Source organism: Bos javanicus, chromosome 10 (assembly GCF_032452875.1).
Source record: "Bos javanicus breed banteng chromosome 10, ARS-OSU_banteng_1.0, whole genome shotgun sequence".
Lineage (NCBI taxonomy): Eukaryota > Metazoa > Chordata > Mammalia > Artiodactyla > Bovidae > Bos > Bos javanicus.
The window spans coordinates 99,131,380-99,158,936 of record NC_083877.1 but is presented as its reverse complement, the minus strand read 5'-3'; positions in this window follow the sequence as shown (position 1 = coordinate 99,158,936).

The window sequence follows — 27,557 nt, the reverse complement described above, 5'->3', positions numbered from 1 at the left end:
CAAGACAAGAAGCTTGCACCACTTACGTAGGCCGCAGGCGTCCTTCCGTTCTCCCGAAGGAGAGGAGACACTGAGGCCTCCCCGGTCGGATCTTAGAAGCCCAGGCAAAATTAGTAAGCTTGGTGGGTTCTGCGCTCCAGATGGAGACTCAGCCAGAGGGAGAGAGAGACATGGGGAGACCAGTATTTCGAGAAACTGATCCCAATTCTTTATTTTCCATGGTATACTTTTAAACACTGAGATGTTATGCAAAAGTCACGCGGGGTCAGCAGTCCTGACTTTTATCAAAGTCAGGTGCTTCATACAAATGTATACAGAGGTCTTAGGGGTGTTACATCATCTTCTGGCCAGGGGGGCCTGCTGACAATTTACGACCCTCTCCTTGTGACAGCGGTCAGTCAATCAGGACACTTATTTCTCCAGGGCTGATTATTCTCAAAACAGACGCCACCCAAATAAAGTTACATTCCTACAGGGTGAGGGTGTAGTGGGTTTTAGTTAAGGAAAGAATTTACTTAGCCTAAGGTCTAACGTGATTAATATCAAAGGTTAATACTTATTCCTTCTATATGTTCATTAATGTGTGTAAGGGCAGGGGATATGGAGACTTAGCAACAAACATTGGCTCAACAAATGAAAAACCCTTCACCAACACAATTTCTAATCAGCCCATTATACTTATACTAATAGTTTTCTAACTTTTCTAAGGAATCTGTTTTTAGAAGGTTTAAAGCATCTCGTGCCTCTCACGGTTGGGAGGCTGTGAGCAATCACATGTGGCTGGACGAGCCTGTCAGGCAGGCTAGAGAACCTTCAGAGGAGTTTGTAGGTTAAAACACTCTTGTCACACCCAAGAGTTTTTATTGATTGGAGCTCTAGGTTAACTCCTTCTCTGAAAGAGGTGGTGGGGGACAGCCCCCCGTAAAGTCAGAAATGTAGGTGAGAGCACAAAGTAGTAAAGTAGGCAGGCTCTGGTTATGGGGGTAGATGCTCGAGGAGTTCCAGGGGGACTCCTGAGGCTCGATCCCGCCTTTGCGTATGTCGAGCCTCCTTCCTCATGACCTTTGTCACGGGCGGAGTACCTCACTCTGGCCCCCAACACCTTGCTTGCTTGCTCCCCGTGGGGTGGTAAGCTTGCTCCTCGTATGGGGTGAGGGTGGGCGTGTGTCCACAGGTCAGGCAGGAGGGATGACTCAGGTGGCTTGCCCACCCCTTTGGTGGTGTTGAGTGCAGGGTGTATACTTGGTAACCCGCTTTTGTTCCCAACAACCTGTTTTCGCTCCTGGCTCTTCAGAAGTGGCAGCTAAGTTTTTTGGTCTCTGTGTCTTTTGTCCAGAATTTGCCCAACTGCGAATAAGTGCAGCAGTTTTTAGCCCCACACAGTTCCCTTGTATCCTGCTGTTTGAGGAGAGTGTGACCAGGTTCAGGCCTTCCGGCCAAGGGTCTCAGGTGCCAGCCTGTCTCAAAAGTGTCTTGGGACATAGAAACCTTTGCTACGTAGCTGACGCGTGAATACCTGGAGGAAAATGAGGTGGTTTAATCTCTTGGTGGGGTTTGGGGTCGAAGCAGCTCATGTGTGAGGTGCGCCAGCTGGTCCGAGAGAGGGTCCAATAACTCCCGCTCTGTGAAGTGGCCACACATGTCCTGCGAGGACAGCCACCGTGAGGGCACAGACTTGTGCCCGGGAAAGAGGCAGCCTTGAGGTTGTGCTTTAAAGTGAAAGCCACACGCTTTAGGTACCAGAATGAGGGAGGCTCATGTCTGTGTATCTGCCCTGGTAGAAGGTCAGCTGCCATGAACCCAATCGCACTCTATCAGTGATAGACAGAGGTAGAGGAACCACACACACACATGTGCACACTCACACATACAGTCGTGGGGCCGTATATTTAATTTTTGAAAGACACACTTGACTCATCTCACCGTCTCCCGGTGCTGGCTGAGGCCCCGTGGCTCTAAATCATGTATGAGAGGGAGGCCAGCCTTACTCAGAAAATCACTTAGCACAGCTTTTACCAAGTGCCTGCAGAGCCTGGTCTCAGCAGTAAACACCGTACAAATTGGAAGCTTTGTCTCTTGTATCTACCAGGGTGAGTCAGCAGCAAAATGGTCATGTAACACTCGGGAGATACAGCCTGGATCATTTAACTGAAAATTATTGAAGCCCTACCTGAGCCTGCTTGAATTTTGATGTAATTCATTGTAAACTCACAGGAGTATTTGACCAATGGTCCCCTTTTCCTTTCTTTTGTAAGCTTTCCCCACTCGTATTTTCTTCTTTTTTACTTTGAGAGAAAAAGGACGTTTGGATAGAAATTGTTAATGTTCATTCTTAGCTCTTGTTGTCTGTCAATTACCTTTGTCAATGAACGTGAAGGTGGGAGTCACATTTAGGAACAAATGAGAAAGAAGTACAATGAAGATGATGTTCTTGATGCCAAAACTCACTCGGATTCAGCTTTATGATACATTCTGATTTGTAAAGATTTATACTCCTAATTGTTTACTTTTGAATTTATGTCTCCAAAGCCCTCAGCATTTGGGGAGTACTGGTTGGCAGTGGGGTATATTTCAAAGTCTACTAAGAATTAGTTGCTCAGTCATGTCTGACTCTGTGTCCATGGACTGTAGCCCACCAGGCTCCTCTGTCCATGGAATTCTCCAGGCAAAAGTTCTGGAGTGGGTTGCCATTTCCTTCTCCAGGGGATCTTCCCAACCCAGGGATCAAACCCTGGTCTTCTGCATTGCAGGCAGATCCTTTACCATCTGAGCCACCAAGGGTGTATTTCATGCTGCAGATTATTTGCACCCAGGGCTAAGTGAATGAATACATTCCAGAATGGAGACACAGGTGGACCTCAAGGAGCCCCTGGAGCCATGATGTTTTTCCCAATGAGCAATAACACATGCTCATCGCCTTAGCTGGTGACACGTAACACCAGCCTAACGGGGTGATAGCTCAGTCCTAGTGGAGACACCTAGCTACTTCATAAAACTGCCAGATGGGAAAAAAGGAATTGCTTTTTAAACCACTTGATATATTTGCAGAGATCACAGGAGTTCAGGCCAGCAACAAATGTGTTTGCCTATCTTTTCAAAAGAGGAATGATCCCTGAGATTACCTCCAGGAAGTTTAAATGTATGGAGAAAAATGGCCCAGAACATCCAAGAAGTAATGGAATCATGAGTGAATAAGCAGTTTGGTGTCGCCACAAATAAATCATCCAGGACTCATCTGAAAGCTGTTTAAAATTCACAGTGGAGGGGAACAAAGTTACCACAATTCATCTTGATTTTGGTAATGTATTTGATACCACGTCACAAAATTTTACTTATGAAATTAATTGACACTGGCTTGGATGTGAATGCTGTCATCGGGATTGATAATTTTCAGGAGGTCTGTAAACAAGGCGTGGTGATGAATAGAGTGACATCCAGCCAGAGGTAGTTGATTAGTAGAGGTACCAAAGAGATTGGTGTTAAGCCTGATCATATGCAACAAGGTTATTAATGGTTTCCAAGAGCAAGTAAAGAGAATGGTAATGAAATTTGCAAATTATCCAAACCGAGGTGGCACTGGAATAAATCCAGTAAGAATGATGGATAGAATTTATTCCGAGAGATATAGACAGGTTCAATATATGGGTAATAAATAGCAAAATGAGATTCATTTTCAAAAAATGCAAACTAGGATAGATTGGGGTGGGGGGAAATAAAAGAAAAAAATGACTCCTAGAAGGCCACTACGAACTTAATTTGCAAGATGCTTCAGAGTTCTTTGTAGTTGGGCACCAACCTCCGTCCCTCCCTCTCTGGAGTCATAGAGTCTTCCTCTCCTATTTGCTGTCTGCCCTCAACAGCACTCCCAGACCCATCCCCAGGAATCTCCTTGAGTGGTCTATGGTCTTTTACGCCTCCATGATTTTGCAAACACGGTCCCCTTTGACCAAATGCCTTTTCCTTTTATTTGTATTTGTAAAAGTGGATGCATTCGTCAACATTCCACTCACTGTTCATCTTTTTTGTCATAGGGTTTTCTCCTCCCCAGAGAGCCACTTTCTCCTCTGAATGACCGTCTTGTTACCTACCAGGGTTCTTGGCCTTCCCCAATCAATAGAGATTGACTAGAGGAGAGATGAGAAATTCAGCCACGGCTTTACTGGGGCTCCTGTTGCAGTGGTGTGTGGGGGGGGTGGGGGGCAGTGAGAGCAAACAGCGTGTTTTCTTGCTCTCTCCCTGAGGGGCGTAAGCTTGTTCCTTGTATAAATAAGGGTAGGGGTGTGTCCAGTCGGAGGGGTGGGTTGGGTGTCTCACCCATTTCTTAAGTGGTGTTGTGTGCAGCAGGCATCACACTGGGAAATATAGTTTCATCATATGAATTTGCAGGGGTCACAGCCATTCGGTCCATAGCAGGTTTTTTGCAATGATTCAATAACATACTCTTTTATAAAAATGGGCTTGGCCAGTTTCCTGTCAATTACTGTCTTTCTTAATAGTAGCATTGGCTTAAATCTTTTTAGTGTAGTGTTAGTTTCTCAGTGGTGTCTGACTCTTCACGATCCTGTGGACTGTAGCCCACCAGGCTTCTCTGTTCATGGGGTTCTCCAGGCAAGAATACTGGTTGTCATTCTCTTCTCCAGGGAATCTTCCAAACCCAGGGATCAAACCTGGGTCTCCTGCATTGCAGGCAGATTTTTTTTTTTTTTTTAACTGCTTGAGCTACAGGGAAGCTAAAAAATCCATAAACTCTTTGAGGGCAGAAAATTATGACCGAATTCATTCATCTTCTCCTAGTGCCTTGCAGAGTGTCTGGTGACTGGTGGGACTTTTAGACAACCAGTGGGCAACACATTACTGTGAGCTCTTTTGAAGCTCTCAGAGTCATTTCTTTTACTATTTGTACTTTGGGTTCAGTCGGGAAATGGAGGATCTGGTTAATTTAAGTGGTTTCCCGGTTCCCTTCACAGGTGTTTCAAAGGAAAGCGTGGGACATTTTCATCTCCGAGTTGTGTGCTATTGCAAACATCCAGCGGAGACTTTCTGGTGTCTTTCTGGTGAGATCATGTCTGAAGGAGTATGGTGAAGCGTGGGCCAAATGTAGCCAGATGAGTGGAGTGGGGAACAAAAACCATGCGAATGGCCAAAGGGAGGGCTGGTCTGGTTTATTTAAGAGAGGCTCTGGGGGTGGGGTAGGAAGGGAAAGGCATTGAGGGGGAAGACAGACCGGCAATTATCTAATACGTGGGAACCCCAAGGAGGGAACAGGATCTTGGCACATCTTATGGCTTGGAATTAACACTTCGGACAACAAAGAAGAGAGAAACATGACTCCAGGGTTCTGACCGATGCCAGTAGAATCCCTCTGGCTCTGGAATAGTCATTTTGGTTGAAGTGCAATGTTTTTATATGCACAAACTTGCTGAAAATAGATGAAGCCCCAGGAAGGATGTAGCCAATCGGTTTTTGAGATAATAGTCTGTGTTGCCTGCCATGCAGACATGCTAGAAACCACCCCAGCCTGCCCATATTTGTTCCCCGGCCCCAGTCTCTGCCCCTACACATTTGCTGGAAATCTAGTATCAGTCAATATATTGCTGTTGTTCAGTCGCTCAGTCATGTCCGACTCTTTGTGACCCCGTGGACTGAAGCACTCACACATTCCCTGTCCTTCACTATCTCCTGAAGTTTGCTCAAACTCACGAGTTGATGATGCCATCCAACCATCTCATCCTCTGTCACCCCCTTTCTCCTCTTGCTCTCAATCTTTCCCAGCATCAGGGTCTTATCCAATGAGCCAGCTGTTCATAATAGGTGGTCAAAGTATTGGCGCTCCAGCATCAGTCCTTCTGATGAATATTCAGAGTTGATTTCCTTTAGGATTGACTGGTTTAATCTCTTTGCTGCCCACGGAATTCTCGAGTCTCCTCCAGCACCACAATTCACTTTGTGTGATAAACAGCAATCTGCAGGTCAATTGCAGTTTGCTTGATGCAGGCTGAATTTGGCTGAGCCAGGCTGGACTCCAGCCAAGTGCAAGTCTACTCATGTGGAATCTTGGGGCATGCTCTTTTCAGGGGCGATCACAGGGTTACAGGAAATCAAGCCAAGTCACACATGCATTTGAGCTCTGCTACCATTATATCTGCTAATACTCCACAGACGAAAGCAAATCACATGGTTAAGTGTAACATCAGAGATGCAGAGAAGTGTCCTCAGCCTCCACTATTGAAGGATGCCTGTTAAGTTACACGACAAAGACCACAGGTGTGTAATTCTCTAACAGGAGGAAAGGAAGAATCGGGAAATACTCCAGCATTTGTTATTACCATTCCACTGCTTATCTGTTGCTCAGTTGGCTCAGATACAGTTTTCTTTACCCAATTTGTATCCTTAGCCAACTACTTCCACCGCTTCCACTCTAACCTCTAGATGTGACTGCTTTTCTGAGTCTTTCTACAGTGGCTCCAGCTACTGTACCCCTGGTCTGTGCTCACGGCCTATCTGTGCCACCAGGGGAGACACCTGGAATTCGAGGGGCCCTCTGCTACTGCTCATACCACCTCTATCAGGGAGCATACGGGGCTTCAGATGGTAGGGCTGTCACTAACTCTGAACCTCTACTCTGGTTGCCACTGAAGGAGGAGGGGGCATACTTAAATCAGCCTTCTCTGGACTGTTTTTTCAGCACAACATGGTATTGCTTAAGATACCTATCCTTCTCATCAATGTAGTTAATCCAGGCTGATTTCAAGGAAGTGTTATTTTCAGGCTTGACCCTGGAGTCGGCTCAGTCAGCACTGGACATAGATTGGAGGGGAAGAATCAGTATTTCAGATGAATGGAATGTTATTCAAAAATAGAAATTTTAGGAGGTTTTCTAAGGTTTTAACTTTATAGTAAGTTCAAATATTCAGCTTCTACTAGTTGGGAGGCCAAAGCCCGAGGACTGGCACTCAGTGTGTTGGAAGGAACATCTCTCTGCTTTGGCCTAGGGCCCAGGTAGGTCATGGGGCTTACCTGACAGCCCCTCTAAACTCCTTATGCTCCACCCCCCCACTTCACCCACTGCAGTCCTGTTCCACTGACATTCTCTCTGTCCCTTGAGCCACTGAGCTTTCATTCCTCAGGGCCTTTGCACATGCTCTCACTTGTGCCTTGACTATCCTTCTGTAACTTGGCTTGGTTAGTTCCTTTCCAATCTGTTTTCCTCCACATATGGGTCCCCTTCTTAGAGAAGCATTTCTTGACTGCTTATGTTGGCTATTTCTGATTGCCCCTTAGATGTACTTTCTCCCTTTCTCTACCCAGCCCTGTGTTCTGAGATGCACTGACAGGCTTCCAAGCCCCCTGTTTTACTACTGGGATCAGACGATCAGAGGCTGGAGAGAGGTTGGGGATTTACCCCTTGAGCTCCTTCTGGGATGAGTCACATGGTTGGGCTGTGTCCATCAGCTGAGACCTTCTGCCAAAGAGATGCTTCCTGTGACCGTGGACAGCTTCCTCTGTGCCCTTTAGGGTTGATGAAGATACGCTGACAGCTTTCCTTTTCCTTCCCCACCCAGGAGCTTCTCCGTTCTGTGATAGCTTCTCTCCTTTCCCCTCAGACTTTTTTACTCTGTAGTCTTTTCCTAAACTTTCCTCAATTACTCTCCTTGAGTTTCTCATCTGCGTCCTGCCAGGACTCTGACTGAAATAGTGCTCTATCTAAATAGATCTCCCTCCCCCATTAGTTTCCTTTACTTAATGTTATTTTATCTTCATATATTACAGTTATATGTAATTTTGAAGTTTGCTTACTGTTTCATGCACATATCCCCTCCTGATGGTGAGTTCCATGAATATAGGGATAATTCTTATTTAATAAGACATAGTCACTCCCTGGCACTTTGCATTTGGCTTGAAAACTTATTTGTTCAGTGAGTGAACAAACAAATGAACGGATAACACCTTTCCAGTGAGGTTGCCAGAGGAGAAGCAACCTCCTCTGTTGAGCGATTGCTGTTTGCCAGATACTATGTTAAGTGCTATCTGTGCGTTGCTTCATCTGCACAACCCATAGGTAGATGTGGTGAATGTCACTGTCACATACAAGAGGATACTAGAAGTCTGGGAGGTTATGTGACTTTTCAAAGGATACAGAACGAGTAGGCCGTGGCCCCAGGATTCAAAGCTGGCTCTGTCTGACTCCAGGCGCTGTGATTTTTATCATGCGCTACAGTGGTTGGGCCCTGGAAGGTAATACAGGTCCCAGGAACCACTCGCAAGCTTCATTTTGGCTGATAGAACTGTCCATCATGTTTTCCTCTCATCCATGAAGAACCCAGCCTGGCGCAAGGCCGTAGCAGGGGCGTTCTCTTTGCTGCGTAGTGGGTTCTTTGTGTGTACCAAGGGAATTTAATGATTTGCTCTTATGTATGTATAAGATGTGAAGAGAGGTTAATTCCATACCAAACGGAACACCTGTCAAAAAATTAGTGCCTTAGTTTTATAAATCCCCAGCCTCCCTTTGATTATTGCTGTAACTCACGCAGACAGACAATAATCTCTAAATTATACAGAGCTTCATGATTAAAATATTTTGCCCCTTTTTAATAGCTGGAGAAGAAAGAAGATGTAGCTTTGGAGGCTCGGTGTCAAATTAAGCAATAACAGAGCTATAGAAGAACATAATAAATATGCATAAAGAGACTAAAAAAAGCATTCCTAATAGGTCCATACTGCAGGAATTTGCTATGTGTGAAATTGAAAGACTTCCCAGGGAAAATTCTTGGCCCATTTGCTTTTAAATTCACTTTTTATGCTCTTTTGTTAAAAAAAAAAATGTTTTAAGCTCCATTATTCCCTTGCAGAGGAATTGGATCAAAGGAACATTCTCTGAGCTCTGGAGTTTCCCAAATGCCAGCTTAGAGAAAAACTTTGCCGAGGGCACGTAGCTTCTGAGCCCGCTGCCAGCCAACAATTAGGGTAGGAAATATCCTTGTCGTGTTTTTGTTCTCCAAAGACCACAGCAATAACCCCAGGAATAATCAATCAATGAAAAGGGCCCAGAAATATTTACTAAGACCATCTGGGCAAGAGTTAGCTGGTGAGAGAATTGAAAGACAGTCAACATGCCTGAGGGAGCTTATCTGGGCCACTGGACATCTGCTTTAGCGGGTGGTACTGCAGACGGGTTTGAAGAGTGAGATGTAGGATGGTCCAAGACTGGGAGTTGAGTTCCCATGGGAGCGCCTTTTGGGTGGAGGAGGGGCTTACGTGGCCTTGTAAGCTGACGTCACTTCCGGAAGTCTGGACTTGGGCCTGCAGTGAAGAAAGCTTCTTGCTGAAGTGAAGGCAGCACAGAGACTCTGAGGAGAGTGTTCTCAGAACAGATCTAAATTCCAGTGCCACTCTTGCTGCTTACAAGTTATGTGTCCTTCGCTTTTCCTTCAACTCTCAGTTTTCCTTTTTCCAAAAGATTAAGAGGAGGAAATGGCTGGAAGAAACAGTGGAGAATGAGAAGTCTTTCATTTTTCAGAATATTCTATCTGTTCTACAAAAGCCTGCAGATTTGCATATGGTTCAACTTCCTTGCCCAATGCGTATTATGCAGGTATTTGTTAACTTTGTACCATTTATACATTTAGGAGGTGTTGTGGATTTATTTAATGCTTTCTCCATCGTGATTCAAATATAAAAGTTTTGGGAACGTGCCTTAGACTATGTAAATATCTACAAAATTGTTGTATGGGTTTTGTTGGTATCTGAGAATTTGGGGTATGTGATAGACAACAACAAAGTTGACTGTCAGATAAATATGTCTTCATTTTGTTTGAGATCTTTTATGAGCAGGTAGATTTTTTAGCTGTTGGGAGTCAGATCACATTTATATAGCAACAAAGAAAACAAATGAGCTAATACAGCCCCTATATTTTTCATCTCACATAACTGAGCTGAACTCTTATAGCTAATGTGTTACTGAAGTTTGCCCATTTTCTTTTTATCTAGAGGCAAAGGAATGAGAAAATAATGATGAATTGAGCAACTGCTGCACGCTCTGTGCTGGGGGGTTTACAATGATTTCTCACTTCATTCTTGGAGTGACAGTCAAGGCAGGTATCACTTGTATCATTATAAAATGGTGTAATAACAATGCCTAAGTTTCCAAGATACCATTAGGATATAATAAGATAGTGTGTACATAGTATTTAGCTGAATGTCTTCCTCATAGCTATAATCATTATCATTATCATTTTTATTTACCCCACCAGTGTTATCCAGTCAGTAGGAGCTGTGATTGAAGGCCTCTTATAAAAAGGCCAGAACTGATTCATATTTGGAAATAAAACAAGGAAGTTAGTTTTCCTATTGATTATCCCCTATGTGTAAGAAATAAGCTTATGTTCAAAGGTTCCTTAAAAATTCAACTGGATCTGGATTCATCCAAATGTAGTTGGCCCATAGTGTTGTGTTAGGCACCTAGTCGTGTCCAACACTTTGCAACCCCATGGACTATAGCCGCCAAGCTTCTCTGTCCACGGAATTCTCGAGGCAAGGCTACTGGGTGGGTAGCTGTTCTTTTCTTCAGGAGATCTTCCCAACCCAGGGATTGAACCTGGGCCTCTTGCACTGCAGGTGGGTTCTTTACCATCTGAGTCACCAGGGAAGCCCCAGTTGGCATATATCTAGTGTCCAAATCTTTCTTCTAATATTATTCTTCAATAAAAGGATTCAGGGCTTTTTTTGGAGGAATGGCTGATTCTAGGTCTGGGGAGGAAACACACAGGGTGAGCCTGGACCATTTTGTAGTACTTGAGAATAAGGAATTGCTCATAAAACAAACAAACAACAAATGCCATAATAAGGGGTGTATGTTAGAGGGACATAAAGAGTTCTCGATGGCCAGAACTGGAGTGATGTGAATAAGGTAATAAAACAGTATTGCTTTCTAACTCAAAGTATACAATAAATACCTATGAGTCCATACTGACATAACTAAATTATTAAATAATCAAATAACTGGGAGGAGGAGACAACTCATACAGAAGAATTAAAAAGAATTTATGTAGGTTCTGTTTTCAAGATCATGGGTGTGACTCTCCATTCTTAAGAGGGGGCTGTGCAGAGTGACTGTCTTCCAAAGAGCATGGCAAGAAAGTAGGGGGAGAGAGTCATTTTATAGTGAGAAACTGCCTTTAAAAATTAACTTTTATTGGTGTATAGTTGAATTACAATGTTGTCTTAGTTTCTGCAGTACAACAAGGTGAATCAGTTATATGTATACATATATCCACTCCTTTTTAGATTCTTTTTTCATATAGGACATCACAGAGCATTGAGTTGAGCTCCCTGTGCTATTCTGTAGATTCTTTTGAGTTATTTCATACATTTCCTCTGGCTTCCCTTGTAACTCAGTCAGTAAAGAATCTGCCTCTATGCAGGAGACCTGGCTTCGATCCCTGGGTCAGAAAGATCCTCTGGAGAAGGAAATGGAAACCCACTCCAGCAATCTTGTCTGGAGAATCCCATGGACAGAGGAGCCTGGCAGGCTACAGTCCATGGGATCGCGAGAGTTGGATGCAGCTTAGCAACTAAATCACCACCACCATTTTGTATATCATAGGGTGTATATGTCAGTCCCAATCCTTCAGTTTATTTCTCCCCTCCTCCTTCCCCCCTTGGTAACCATAAGTTTGTGTGTACATCTGTGACTCTCTTTCTGTTTTGTAAATAAGTTCATTTGTACCATTTTTTTTAGATTCCACATATGAGCAACATCGTATGATTTTTGTCTTTCTCTGTCTGACTTACTTTAGGGAAGAAACTTGACAAAGATTATCTCAGCCAAGTAATCAAGGTCCAGGGATAAGTCATGCCAGTAGCAAGGACGCAAGAAAACGGTTACTTTACCTCTTTGGTCTTCTTCCTAAAAACCCATAACTCCCATGTAATCGTGAAAAAAAAAAAGCATCAGACAAACTCCAATTGAAATACATTTTATGAAATACTGATTAGCACTCCTCAGCCTCAACTGTCAAGGTTGTCAGAAACAAGGAGACTCTGAGAAGCCATCACAGTAATGAGGAGCCGAACTGTGATTGAATGTATTGTGGTATCCTAGACTGTATCCTGGCACAGAAAAAATATAGCAGGAAGACACTAAGGAAATCTAAACTAAGAATAGGTTTACTTAATAATAATTTATATTGTTTCATTACTTATAACTAATTGTGTGACGCCAATAATCGGGGAAGTTGGGTGTAGGAACTCTGTATCATGGTTGCAGTTTTCTGTAAATCTAAAACTGTTTAAAGACATTAGTTAGTTTTACATAAACTTGCTGCAATTCTTGTGCCCATATGTGTGGTCCTGGACTAAATAACCAGAAGACATTGTGGGTGTTTTGGAAATATACTTTGAGGCTGGAGAAGCTATAGATATATGGGGGCAAGGAAGCAGGCAGCAATTTCTCTTATGTTTAGGTTATGGTTGCTGAATGGTGCATCTTATATACCTAATGCTGGTACATGTCAACAAAGGGCTAATTATTTCTGCTGCATGGTTGATGGGAGCTATGCTGAGAAGGACAAGGGACTTGGGAGTCCTGCTGGAATCTCCTGTCCTCATAGCTACCAAGATCACGGCTGGGGAAGTGATTTGTAAACTGCAGCACCCTCAGTACAAGTCATTGCTCTTCTGCCGTCAGGATGGGAGTTTTAGGAATTCCAACCAAAGGGGAGCTGGGGGGTGGTTACGGTGGGTCTTGGCTTCCTGAATGAAACCCCGGAACTTTGCTTTATGAACAAGTGGGGCTCATGGGTGAACTTTTAGAGCAGGAAGGAGTCATGGTCAGACAGTGCTTCAGACCTGCAAGTCGGGAATGGGAAGGGCGTGAGAGGGTAGCAGGAGGCCCAAGGAGATGGAGCCGTTTGTGATGAGAGAGAGACAGCATGCATGTACGAGAACTCACTGAAGAGAAGTTGTGGAGGAATGCAGGGGGTGACAGGTAGGAGGAGAGGGGACTCTTGAGGAGAGGAAATGAAAGCGGACGCCACTTCAGAACAGCAGCAGTTCAGAGGGAAGGAGTGCTGTGGGAGAAGATGCGCTCAGTCACGGGTGTGGTGGGGAGTGCAGCGTAGGCGATCTCTTCCGGGGAAGCGCCCTTGGTGGAGGGTCTGGGGAGCCGCACTGGGCTCGGGGGTTAGGGGAGATCGCTCGGAACGGTGCAGAGAGAAGCATCTCAGACAGTGTGGACGGGGAGCGCTCTGGAGGAGGCAGAGAGGCCAGTGGCGAGGCAGAGCCTCGGGAGGACGCGCACCCTGCGAAGGCGGGGAGGAGGAGCTCGGGAACCCCCGCCAGAGGCTGCACGGGGCAAAAGTCCGTCTCGGCAGTCTGGCCAAGACCAACCCAGCCCGTGAACGGCTGGAAAGGGCAGCCGTCTGAGCAGATTCCCCAAATTATCCTTTTGTTTGAGGCGCCATTACAAGGGCACATCAATAGGACCACCCAAATTTTATCATCCAAATCAAGGCACATTTTGGGAGTGAAATGAAGTCCTCATAATAATTACAAAGGGAGATGATGAGTCAGCCAGGCCTCTTCCCGGCAAACCTAAGGCAGGGTCAGCCTACGCACCAAGATGTTCACAAACCAGGAGAAAGTTTTGCCCAAACCACCCTATTTCTTTCGAGATCCTTTGGATGAGCTTAGGGACTCCTCAGGGCTTCCCTTGTGGCTCAGCTGGTAAGGAATCTGCCTGCAATGCAGGAAACCTGGTTTCTATCCCTGGATTGGGAAGATCCCCTGGAGAAGGCAAAGGCCACCCACTCCAGTATTCTGGTCTGGAGAATTCCACGGACTGTATAGTCCATGGAGTTCAAACAGTCGGACACGACCGAGCGTCTTTCACTCACTCACTGTGGACTCCTCAACCACTCTTTCTCTTTCTCTCAAAGAGTTCTGTATATAGTGATCCCTGCCTGTATTTGGCTGACAGTTATTTTAAATGATCTTGCCTTTCCCCAGGTATTTCTGTATGGGATAGAGTTGTGGTGCTGAATATGAGAACAAAATGGACATTTCTAACAACTGATCATTGTCTTATTTCCTAAAGAGGTTTCAAGGCATGTTGAGGATGAAATGGTAAGTAGTTTGATGTGTGGGGAGGAAAGAAGTTCAGGATGCTTCGCGCATGGAAGATAATGAATCCAGGAGTGGATGCCCGGTCTTTCTTTTCCCATGTTGCTAAACTTTCTGGCATTTTCAGTTTGTAAAGCACTGGTGTAATAGTTTTCTGATAATTCACAAAGTTCTTAGCCAAGGCTTTTTTTTATCCAGCCTCTCATATTATACCCAATTAGTCACATTTCATGAGCTGCGATTGATAATTTGCTGTTACCCAAATACATACTGAAGGAAGCTGATTGTCAAAAATAAGTGGACAAGAGTGCTGACCAACCACAGGGGCAAGTGGAATGGAGAATTGCTTTGCTGATTCTCAGTGAGGCAGAGACCACGCTGCTGATGAGGATTTTAATATGAAATCTCCACTTATTCCTCACAAGAGACAACTAGATTCAAGGGAAAAGAGGGAAAGGTGTCTTAAAGAGTGACGTTCCCCTTGCATGAGGGCTCTCTGCTCACAGGTTTGTGACCTCTGATGCATCCTGATGGGATCAGAATCAAAAATTTAAGTTTTTGGTGGACTGGACAATTTCTCTTGGAACTTAATGTAATTTGGTGGCTTAATTTACAGGTTGTGGTGGTATCAGGTGACTTTACACTCTAAGCAACTATCTAATGTACGGTTGAGCTTTGACCAATATGAGTTTCAATAGCATGGATCACTTCAGTTGAGCCTTGAACAATATGAGTTTGAATACCATGGATCCACTTGTACATGGATTTTTTTTTTTCAGTAAATACTACAGTACTACCTAATCTGTGGTTGGTTGCATCTGTGGATACACACCCATAGATATGGAGGGCTAGCTACAGTTATACATGGATTTTCGATTGCTTAGAGGGTGGGTGCCTCAACCCCTGTGTTGACAAGCATCAACTGTACTTATAAACAACTTGAATGGAACTTGGTTGCAATAATTTGGGACATTCGGTGGCTAGATTAAGTTACATATTTCATTTTATAAGATGGCGTGATGGTTTTATATGTCAATTTAACTAGAGCATGGGTGTTCAGATACTTGGTCAAACATTATTTTAGGTGTGTCTTTAAGGGTGTTTCTGAATGAGATTAACATTTAAATGGGTAGACTGAGTAAAGCCGATTGTTCTCCCAAAGGGATGATCTCATCCATTGACGGGAAAACCTGAAGACCAGAGTGTGATCTTGTCCAAGCAAGAGAGAAATCCTGCCTAGCTGCCTTTAGGCTGGGACCCTATTTCCCTGCCTTTCACTTGAACTGAAACATCAGCTTCTCTTGGGTCTTGAGCCTCTGGGCATCCACAACATTGGCTCTCCTGGATCTCCACCTTCTGACTGCAGATCAGAAGACAAGACTTGTCAGCTTCCAGAATTACATGAGCCATCTCCATAATCCCATTGATCTCTCATCTGTCCATCCCATCCTTCCAGCCTTCCAGCCATCTATCTATTATATATCTATCCATCTAAGTATCTGTCTATCCGTCCACCCTTCCACCTTTCTATCTTTCCTGTTGGTTTGGTTTCTCTGGAGAACACTGGCTAATAGAGATGGTATTAGTTTTCCAGGACTGCTATAACAAACTACTCCAGATGGACTGGCTTAAGCAACAGAAATTTCTTTTCTCACAATTCTGGAGGCTCAAGGACTGAGATGAAGATGCTGACAGAGGTGGTTTCCACTGAGGCCTCTCTCCTTGGCTTGCAGATGTTTACCTTCTCCCTGCCTTCACACCGTCTTCCTTCTGTATACTTCTGCCCTGGCTTCCTCTTCTCATAATGCCACCAGTCATACTGGATGACGGGCCCACACCATGACCTCATTTTAACTTAATTACCTCTTTAAAGACTCTACCTCCAAATATACTCACATTAATAGGAAGTAACAGGGGGTTAAGTCATAAACATATGAATTTGGGGAGGGGAAACAATTCAGCCCCAAACAATGACCCTCTGTAAAGGAGTCAGGAGCTTCCAAGTCAGAACTTGATGCTTTAAAAGTAAATGCTGGAAATGACCTATACAGAAAAAAAAAAAAAAAGGAAAAGAAAAAAAGATTTTTAGTCAGGGGGATTATGAGGCCAAACACCCTTTTCTTTAAAAGTGTCTTCTATTTCCCTTAATGGAAACAGTTGAAAGGATAACCATGGTTGAATGACTCTAGAGATACAGAAAGTGAGGAGAGGATATAAAGAATTGTGTTTGGATTCCTAAATAGTAAGTAGAGAGACTGCAGCGATGGCCCAAGGGCATCTCAGTCAAAAAGTAAAGGCTTTTAACTGTGGAGTTTCTCTGTGAACGTCTTGCCATAAGAATCTTCTTAAATGGGGCACATACATTATCCTCTTGTACTAGTTAGGACTCCTTGATCAAGGGTGACAGAAAGCAAACTCATTCTATTGACAGAAAAGGGGCATTTAATGACAGAATCTGAGTATTTTGTGAAGATCAAAACAACCAGAGGACAGGAGGCAGCTAGGCTCAGGAATGACTAGAAGCAGGTGCTCAGGTGTCATCAGGGCTTTTTCCTTTGTCTCCACTGTTTAGTTTTTTGCTGTCTTTGGCTTCATTCTCTTCTCTTTTCCTGTCCTTTCTCTCTCTCTTTCTTCACCAGGTCAGACCACAGCCACAGCAGTCCATCACGGAGCTTTAGCTACCCAGAAAATCATAGACTCTCTTAGAGCTCCAAGGGCTCCCCAGGTGGCTCAGATGGTATAGAATCTGCCCACAGTACAGGAGACATGGGTTGGATCCCAGGATCAGGCAGATCCCCTGGAGAAGGAAATGGCAACCCACTCCAGTATTCTTGCCTGGGAATTCCTATGGACAGAGGAGCCTAGTGGGCTACAGTCCATGGGGTCACAAAGAGTCCAAAGTGACTAAGTGACTCACACTTTCACACTTTAGAGAGCCAATGAATACATTTCTGGGAAGACTCTGGTTGACTCTGATTGGCCCAGACTGGGTCAAGTATCTGCATCTGGACCAATCACCTGTGGCCAGTAGGCAGGACTTTGTTGTATAAAATAACTGCGTTCACGGCAAGAGTGGGAGGGAAGAAGTTGCCAGATGAAGAAGGCAAGCAAACAGTCTTATTGCTATCCTCTGCACCTTGTGCTAGTAGTTTTTATACCTTTTATAAAAATGACGTTGATTATCCAAGGCTTCAGTTAGGGACTGTTAGACTTTTGAGTAAAGAACTGGAACAATGAAAAATTTGGTTTCTACAAATTAAGGAGCATCCTAGGATAGTTATGATCAAGACAATAGATAATCAAGACACCTAGAAAGTTTAAAACTTTGTTACAAAAAATATAAATCAAATAAGTAGCAGTATTCTCCAAGGAGCTTTCCGAAAGCAAAACTGCACTAAATGTTTTTAGAGATAAACATCTGTTAGGGTGACATATAAGCAGGATGACCATGAGTTTTGTTACATAATCCAGAAAGGTTTCAAAGGCAAAAGGAGGCACTAAATCGTTAGGCAGGGAGGTCCTGAGAACATGTGTAGTCACTCTTGTTTACATAGCCCATCTCTTCTTGAAAGTTGTCCACTTTTTTCATTAAAGCCTTTCATATACAGTAATGATAGTTCTTTTAAATACTCTGTAAGATAATTCCAACATTTCTGTCACATTTGAATCTTGCTCGGATGCTTTGTCTCTTCAAGTTGTTTTTCTTTTCCTTTTAGCATACCATGTAATTATTTGCTGAAAGCCCAACACTTGGGTAATAGAAACTGAGGTGAACAGGCCTAGAGTGATATTTTATGCTAATTGGGTGAGGAGTTGAGTTGTGTTTTTTGCTGTGGCTGCAGGTGTCTGAGGCTTCAGATTCCTATAGCTCCTTGTGTTTGTCTCTCCTGTTGGTTTTGGGCTTCTATAAGCACACCTCCTCAGTGAATGTCTGCATCTTCCTGTGATCAGCTGTTTATATTGGAGCTCTTTGGGTTTGATGTTTCAGTTCAGTTGCACAGTCGTGTCCGACTCTTTGTGACCCCATGGACTGCAGCAGGGCATACTTCCCTGTCCATCACCAACTCCTGGAGCTTGCTCAAACTCATGCCCATCGAATTGGTGATGCCATCCAACCATCTCATCCTCTGTCATCCCCTTCTTCTCCTGCCTTCAATCTTACTCAGCATCAAGGTCTTTTCCAGTGAGTCAGTTCTTTGCATCAGGTGGCCTAAGTATTGGAGTTTCAGCTTCAGCATCAGTCCTTCCAATGCATATTCAGGACCGATTTTCTTTATGATGGACTGGTTGGATCGCCTTGCAGTCCAAGGGACTCTCAAGAGTTTTCTCCAACAAACACCACAGTTCAAAAGCATCAGTTCTTTGGCGCTCAGTTTTCTTTACGGTCCAACTCTTACATTCACACATGACTACTGGAAAAAACAATAGCTCTGACTACACAGACCTTTGTTGGCAAAGTAATGTCTCTCTTTTTTAATATGCTGTCTATGTTAGTCATAGCTTTTCTTCCAAGAAGCAAGTGTCTTTTAATTTCATGACTGCACTCACCATCTGCAGTGATTTTGGAGCCCAAAATAATAAAGTCTGTCGCTGTTTCCATTGTTTCCCCATCTATTTTACTTGAAGTGATGGGACCAGATGCCATGATCTTAGTTTTCTGAATGCTGAGTTTTAAGCCAGCTTTTTCACTCTCCACTTTCACTTTCATCAAGAGGCTTTTTAGAACCTCTTCACTTTCTGCCATAAGGGTGGTGTCATCTGCATATCTGAGGTTACTGATAATTCTCCTGGCAATCTTGATTCCAGCTTGTGCTTCATCCAGCTCAGCGTTTCTCATGATGTACTCTGCATATAAGTTAAATAAGCAGGGTGACAATATACAGCCTTGACGAACTCCTTTCTCAATTTTGAACCAGTCTGTTGTTTCATGTCCTGTTCTAACTGTTGCTTCTTGACCTGCATACAGATTTCTCAGGAGGCAGGTCAGGTAGTCTGGTATTCCCATATCTTGAAGAATTTCCCACAGTTTGTTGTGATCCACACAGTCAAAGGCTTTGGCATAGTCAATAAAGCAGAAGTAGATGTTTTTCTGAACTCTCTTGTTTTTTCAATGATCCAGAGGGTGTTGGCAATTTGATCTCTGGTTCCTCCTCTGCCTTTTCTAAATCCAGCTTGAACATCTGGAAGTTCATGGTTCACATACTGTTGAAACCTGGCTGGGAGCATTTTGGGCATTACTTTGCTAGTGTGTGAGATGAGTGCAATTGTGCGGTAGTTTGAGCATTCTTTGGCATTGCCTTTCTTTGGGATTGGAACGAAAACTGGCCTTTTCCAGTCCTGTGGCCACTGCTGAGTTTTCCAGATTTGCTGGCATATTGAGTGCAGCACTTTCACGTATCATCTTTCAGGATTTGAAAGAGCTCAACTGGAATTCCATCACCTCCACTAGCTTTGTTCATAGTGATGCTTTCTAAGGCTCACTTGACTTCACATTCCAGGATGTGTGATTCTAGGTGAGTGATCACACCATCATGATTATCTGGGTCATGAAGATCTTTTTTGTATAGTTCTTCTGTGTATTCTTGCCACCTCTTCTTAATATCTTCTGCTTCTGTTAGGTCCATGCCATTTCTGTCCTTTGTTGAGTCCATCTTTGCATGAAATATTCCCTTGGTATCTCTAATTTTCTTGAAGAGATCTCTAGTCTTTCCCATTATATTGCTCTCCTCTGTTTCTTTGCATTCATCACTGAGGAAGGCTTTCTTATCTCTCCTTGCTATTTGGAACTCTGCATTCAAATGGGTATATCTTTCCTTTTCTCCTTTGCCTTTAGCTTCTCTTCTTTTCTCAGTTGTTTGTAAGGCCTCCTCAGACAACCATTTTGCCTTTTTGAATTTCTTTTTCTTGGGGAAGGTCTTGATCACTGCCTCCTGTACAATGTCATGAACCTCTCTCTGTCCATAGTTCTTCTGGACAGTGAGTTCTGTCTTCTGGACTATAGAGTTCCACACTCTATCTATTGGATCTAATCCATTGAATTGATTTGCCACTTCCAGTGTATAATCTTAAGGGATTTGATTTAAGTCATACCTGAATGGTCTAGTGGTTTTCCCTACTTATAATTATCACATAATCTTATGATTAAATCTCAGTTGGTTATAGTAGACTTGTGTCTCAGGGATGTGACTTTCACAAATTTCCTTAGCTTTCCCTCCACTGCTTGGGTGAGACAAGATGGCTGGATTAGGAGAATATCCTTCCCTCAAGTGGGATAAGACTCTGATGAAGCCTTTTCTCCTGGCCTTTGTTACAGAGTACCTTGATAGTGGTAACTTTCCCCCTCTTCCCGTAAGAACAACTAGCTGATCTTTCTTGACTCTTCACCATGAGAACCTCTAAGCTCTAAGAGGTAAAACCCAAGAAATTTTGGGGACACCCCTGACTGTGGCCCCAAGACATTTCTCATTTTCATCTAGTACATCCAGCCTCCACCAATTCCTCAAAACTATATTATTGAAGTGTTTCTGTCAGTGTGTGGCTGCAGCGGCTTCTGGGTAAGCAGATCTCTGTTCTGACTTTCTGGATTCACCCATCTCCCCAGGTTTTAGGGTATGATTTTCCTTGAGACCTCAGTTCTCTGGTGGGTCCACAGTCATCAAATTTCAGTTTTCCAAGCTTTTTACATTGTAAAGAGAGGTGACAGCTTTCAAGCTCTTTATATACTGGAGCTAAAACTGAAAATCCTTGAATCTAGAAGTCTTTTTCTTCTCATGATAAACTATGTATCTAGTAAGAGTAAAGCAGAGACATTTTTGACATGCAAGCATTCAAATATTTTACCACCTAGAGATATTATCTGCAGAAAAATATGGTCTAGTAAAAGTAAAAAGAAATGAAAACATCTGTTCCTCAGAAGATGAAGTAGGCATGCTTTTCTCTATTTCCCTTACTAAGTACAACTAAAAATCTTGATATATGTATATAAGAAAACTCTGAAAGCTGGAGAGAAGCAAGTGGACCTGCAAAAAAACCTTGAGACCTTTTTCCCCCTCATATTTACCAGGACTTGAAGGAGACAACAATCCACCCAGCAACAGAAACAAGACAGACAAAAAAAAAAAAAAAAAACCCTAACCAAAGACTGCTCTCTTTAGCAAAAGGACACCAAAAGGGGAAGCCTAGCAAAACAGAAGGTTTTAGACAGTAACTGCTCTTCCTGAGTTAACACAGAGGTATTCCTAGGTCCCACCTCCAGCCACGCCAGCAACAATCAGCAGGAGGTGAGGTGTCTAGACGTCCTCCTCTGTCGTGCCAAAATGAGGCACCCCAGTAACCCATCAGGACAGGGTCAGAGAAGGCCAGATGGAGAGCCAGGACTTCTACTGTCATCATAAGGTGGAGAGGGCACTCCTGTTCCTTGTGTTAAGAGCACTGTGGGGTGACCAGTGGCAAGGCACTGCTACCGCCTGGCCGGGACAGGACCAGTGGAGGGAGGCTCGTGGGCGCCGGGGTCTCTTGCCCTGTCCAGCAGGGATGAGGAGCACCTCCCTCAGGTGTCACAGAAGACTGAGTGGAAAATCTAGACTTTCACCTCCAGTTGGCAAGAATAAGACGATGCTTCCCCTTTCTATGCCAAAGGAGTCAGAAGAAGCCAGCTAATGTGGAACATTTAGACAAGATCCAGAGTCTCATGACATAATAAAACAAAAATTCCGAGGGACAGAGGGGAACATTTCATTGTGAAAGGGTCAGCCCACAAAGGCGTAAACATCTGAAATTATATGCACCAAAAAACTGAATTTCAAAATATGTAAAGTAAAAACTGATAGACCTAAAAGGAGAAATAGATAATTCATAAGTGTAGTTGGAAACATCATTTCTAAAAGCTTGATAAAAATAGCTAAATGGAAAATCAGCAAGGATAGAGAGCTTGACACCAGCAACCAACAGAACCTGACTGAAATTAACAAAACACTTATTTCACCAAACAGCAGAATACACATCCTTTTCAAATGCCTATGAATCATATTCCAAGGGAGGTCATAGTCTGAGCCATAAAACAGCCCTCAACAAATTTAGCAGAATTAAAATCATTTGGAGTGTTTTCTCTGACCATAATGTAATCAAATGAGAATTCAATACTGAACTGATACCAAACTCTCTAAACACTTGGAAACTAAGTGACATACTCATAAATAATCTATGAGTCACTAAATGACATACTTATAAATAATCTGTGGGTCAAAGGGGAAGTCACAAAAGAAGTAAAAATTAGCCACATGGGAAACGACATGCATATAAATCTACAATTATCTTAAAATCAAATGTTTAATAATAATATAAAACAAATCCATGGAAATGGAAGACGTGGATGCAAGAAAAAGTGGATACAACCCAGAAAAACAAAAAGGAATCCTTGGATGACAGTAATGCAATCTTGAAGTCAGTTCACTTTAAAACAGGGCGTGAGGGCCTTTCTTTTGTATTCCAGGAGGTGATACGATGGGGCTTCCCAGGTGAAGCAGTGGGAAAGAATCCACCTGCCAGTGCAGGAGATGCAGGAGATGCAGGAGACACGAGTTTGATCCTTGGGTCAGGAAGATCCCCTGGAGTAGGAAACAGCAACCCACTCCCCTGTTCTTGCCTGGAAAATTCCATGGGTGGAGGAGCCTGGTGAGCTACAGTCAGGAAGGAGGTCACCTAGATTTGGAGTGAGCAACTGAGCGTACGTAACACGGGTGATCCTACAGCACAAGATGTGGGATGTATACAACGGGATACTACTCAGCCGTAAGAGAGGATGAAGTCTTGCTATTTGCCACGCATGGATAGACCTTGGAGGTATTACGCTAAGTGAAATAAGTCAGAGAGAAAGACAGATACTGCGTGATGTCAGTCATCTGCGGAACAAATGAAGCAAAGCAAACCTAATGAGCAAAGCAAACCGAGCATACAGGTGCAGAGAGCAGAGTAGTGATTACCAGAGGGGAGGGGCGGGGAAGGTGCAGAGAGCAGCGGGTAGGGGGGGGCAGCTCCATGGTGAGAAACAGAAACCAAGCTTTTGGTGGTGAGCGTGCTGTAGTGTACACAAATGCTGAAATATGATACTGTACACCTGAAAACTATATCGTGTTTTAATCCATTAGAAAACTGAGGCAACGAAACGGAAACCACTTAAGGATTCAGAAGGATGCCAATATAAATACTATTTTTAAAGGCAAAATAAGAAATACTTGCTACAACTTTACCAAAACCCATGAATGTTCCATGTAAGAGAAAAGAATGTAGAGGAACGTTAACAGGTGATGTGATTCAGTCAGTAGTTCTGAAGATTAAACAAACAAGCAAACAAAACAAAAAAGCAAGAAAAGAATAGGGAACAGTAAAATTCCTGGAGATTATCTGTGAGAAGAAATGGTTATCTTTTCACCCAGAGACTGGGTAATCTTACAGTACCGTGAAAATCTATCATTAAATTATTTGTATATCTAAGAATTTGAACTGTGGTGTTGGAGAAGACTCTTGAGAGTCCCTTGGACTTCGAGGAGATCCAATCAGTCCATTCTAAAAGAGATCAGTCCTGGGTGTTCTTTCGAAGGAATGATGCTAAAGCTGAAACTCCAGTACTCTGGCCACCTCATGTGAAGAGTTGACTCATTGGAAAAGACCCTGTTGCTGGGAGGGATTGGGGGCAGGAGGAGAAGGGGATGACAGAGGATGAGATGGTTGGATGGCATCACTGACTCGATGGACGTGAGTTTGGGTAAACTCTGGGAGTTGGTGATGGACAGGGAGGCCTGGTGTGTTGCAGTCCATGGGGTTGCAAAGAGTCAGACATGACTGAGCGACTGAACTGAAGTGTTTTATATATCCAATTGGAATATGCTGGTCCTCCTTCTACAGTCCTCTGAGGTTCTGATATTAAGGAGAACAGGTTTACTGATGTAGGAATATAGCACTTTCTCTGCTGGTTCAATTATGTATTTTATGATCTATAGTGAATAATGTATATATCATATATTGTTAACACTGATTATTGGTTTTCAATGTAGAATCAACTTATAAATAACGCATGAAAGCCTTAGCTATATTTTGACATTGATGTAAGTGTTATAAACCTTGACACTGACCATATAAAATTAATGGCGTGTTGGACTAAACAGCAGATGGGGAGGCAAAAGTTGGAGGGCTATGAGAGAATATTAAGGCAAATGTAGGGGCACTGATTTCCTCATCCTCACATTTGTCTGAAGTCAATGGGTCAAGATGTTGTGTAAAGTCACTGGTTCAAAGACTAAAAATGCATCATTTAGGCTTGTGAACATAACCTACGAAATTAAAAAAAACAAAATGACTGGCAGAAATATTGAAGCTAGAGTATGGGAGACAGAATTAATGAGCTCAGTTCCTCATTTTTCATTTCAGTTAATGTGCAAGAGGACCTAGGGAGCGAGAGGTCTGGACATAGCTGATACGTGCAAATCGGCTCTGCTGATTGGAAAGGACATTCGTTTCTTCCCTTACAAGGGCAAATATTAATGAGGAAGAGGCGGATACTTAGAAAATTAGAATGGCTAAGCCAGAATCGGAATTTGGAATGCTGTCATCCTTTTACACTTCAGCTTGAATCAGCCAAACCTGAGACAGTTCCAAGAATCAGGTCCTCCTAGCATTTTGGACTTTTGAGCTAGTATTGCCCAATACCAGGTAGGACTAGGTCTAGAAAAGAACCGTCATAATGTAGTAATTGTTCACTTAACACTGCTAGAGTTGGAAGGTCAGCTGCTGAAACGTATCATGTAAGACCGTGGCTTCAATGGAGAGGCCATTAAAGCCTTTTGTATACTTTCACGTGTTAGTGATTCTGGCTGATAATATAATAGACATAAATATATATATGTTAACATTTAGGATGAAAAACACTAGTATTTAGAATTTCGTTGATGCTGTGTCCAACTCTTGACCCGATGGACTGCATGTCGCCCACCAGGCGCCTCTCCCCGTGGGATTCTCCAGGCAAGGATACTGGAGTGGGTTGCCATTTCCTTCTCCAAGGGATCTTCCTGACCCAGGGATTGAACCCACCACGTCTCCTGCATTGCAGGCAAATCCTTTACCCCTGAGCCAATAGGAGTGGTTAATAAGTTAATCCTACATATCAACTCTAGACGATTTTTAGCAGCTTACTGGACACTGTATTGAGAAGATTCTGAGGCCACACTTGGGACTGATTAATTGTGCCTGTCAGTGCTCGAAGGGGACAGTATTAATGTCACGTTATTTCCCATCCGTGGTTTGGGAGAACCACACGGAACACTTGTATAAGCTGTTTTCTGACGTGAGCTTCTGTATCAGTTTCCTCATTTGTAAAGTGAGAGACTCGATGAGTGGTTTCCAAACTATCCTATGCTGAGGGTACACTGAGGAAGCCCAGGGATCACTCACCAAGCCCCCAGTCCTTCCTTTAGCCAGAGCAGATCCATTTTTTGTCTTTTATGTGCTGACTTCCTTATATGCTTTTGGTTGAACAAGGGTTCTTCACCTGGACAAGTTTGAAAACCAGAGGATGTCTAAGATTCCACCAATTCTATTTTGCTTTCCTTCTGCATTCTCCTCACCCCCAACAGTACTGGGTAAGCCAGAAAAAACTCAATGGGGTAACATTTAAGTTGGGCCTTGGAGGATAAGTAGGAATTCTCCATGAGGTGTGTGTGGTTACCAGGGTATTAGCATTTCTAAATGATGTAGAGATCAAAGTTCAAGGAACCAAGACTAGAGTTCAGAGAGAGCTGTGACTGGCCCTCAATGGGCGGCGAAAGTGTGGTGAATTTGTAAATGTCCAGAGGCATTCTTAGGCTACCCAGGTGGCGCTACTGGTAAAGAACCCGTTGCCAATGCAGGATACCTGAGACACGTGGTTTTGATCCCTGGGTCAGGAAGATCCCCTGGAGAAGGTCATGGCAACCCACTCCAGTATTCTTGCCTGGAGAATCCCATGGACAGAGGAGCCTGGTGGGCTACAGTCCATGGAGTTGTAAAGAGTTGGACACGACTAAAGCAACTTAGCACACCCACAAGAGGCATTCTTGGAGAGTAACTTGGGCTGTCCTAAGATCAGATATATAAACCAAAGCACAAGTTTATTAAATTACAGAGGAGACTGCTGCTGCTGCTGCTAAGTCGCTTCAGTCGTGTCCAACTCTGTGCAACCCCATGGACGGCAGCCCATCAGGCTCCACCGTCCCTGGGATTTTCCAGGCAAGAACACAGGAGTAGGTTGCCATTTCCTTCTCCAGTGCATGAAAGTGAGAAGTGAAAGTGAAGTCGCTCAGTCGTGTCCAACTCTTAGCAACCCCATGGACTGCAGCCCACCAGGCTCCTCCGTCCATGGGATTTTCCAGTAATTGTTAATTCTTGGATTATGCCGAACTCCTTCCTCAAATCCATGAAACTAACTTGGCAATCAGAGCACTATTTGGTGAGCATGCACCTCTCTCATCTGCTAAGCACTGTCTCTCTGCCCTGGCTAAACCCTGAAACATTATTGCTCTTGACTTTCCTATCTAGATGCTGGGAAAGACTGAAGGCAAAAGGAGAAGAGGGCGGCAGAGGATGAGATGGTTAGACAGCATCACCGACTTAATGGACGTGAATTTGAGCAAACCCCAGGAGACAGTTAAGGACAGGAGAGCCTGGTGTACTACAGTCCATGGGGTTGCAAAGAATTGGATATGACAGTGATTGAACGACAACAACTCTCTAGATACACAGAGACCGTCTAGTCAGCCTTATTTTTCTTTCTGGAACTGCCCATATGAAAGCATTCTTTAGAAACCATCAGGCCTAAGGAAACTCCCATGTCTCTCCATCTTTAGTCACTATCAGGGCTGAGGAAACACCTGTGTCTCCTCCATCTTTAGAGTGCCCCCACGCACCTCCACCTCACCTTTGGTTCCAGTGGAGGAGAGATTGAATCTGACATTGTCTGCAGGGTATCGCTGCCCTGATCATTCTTGGAATTCCTGGGCATGCTTCTTTTTCTAGAGTTGCAAAAACACTCTAAATTGAGTGGTTAAAGTCAGAGATGCAAACTCTTTGCCTTATAAATTTTGATGGGGTCCTTTTCTCAGGGAGGCATGTTTGCTATATGTTATGAGGTGTAATTATACAATTCAGGAGTTCAGCGTGAAAGCAGTGATTATACTTTAAAAGGGAATAAGAGGGACTTTGAGAGATGGCACCCCACTCCAGTACTGTTGCCTGGAAAATCCCATGTATGGAGGAGCCTGGTAGGCTGCAGTCCATGGGGTCGCTAAGAGTCCGATATGACTGAGCGACTTCACTTAGACTTTTCACTTTCATGCATTGGAGAAGGAAATGGCAACCCACTCCAGTGTTCTTGCCTGGAGAATCCCAGGGACGGGGGAGCCTGGGGGGCT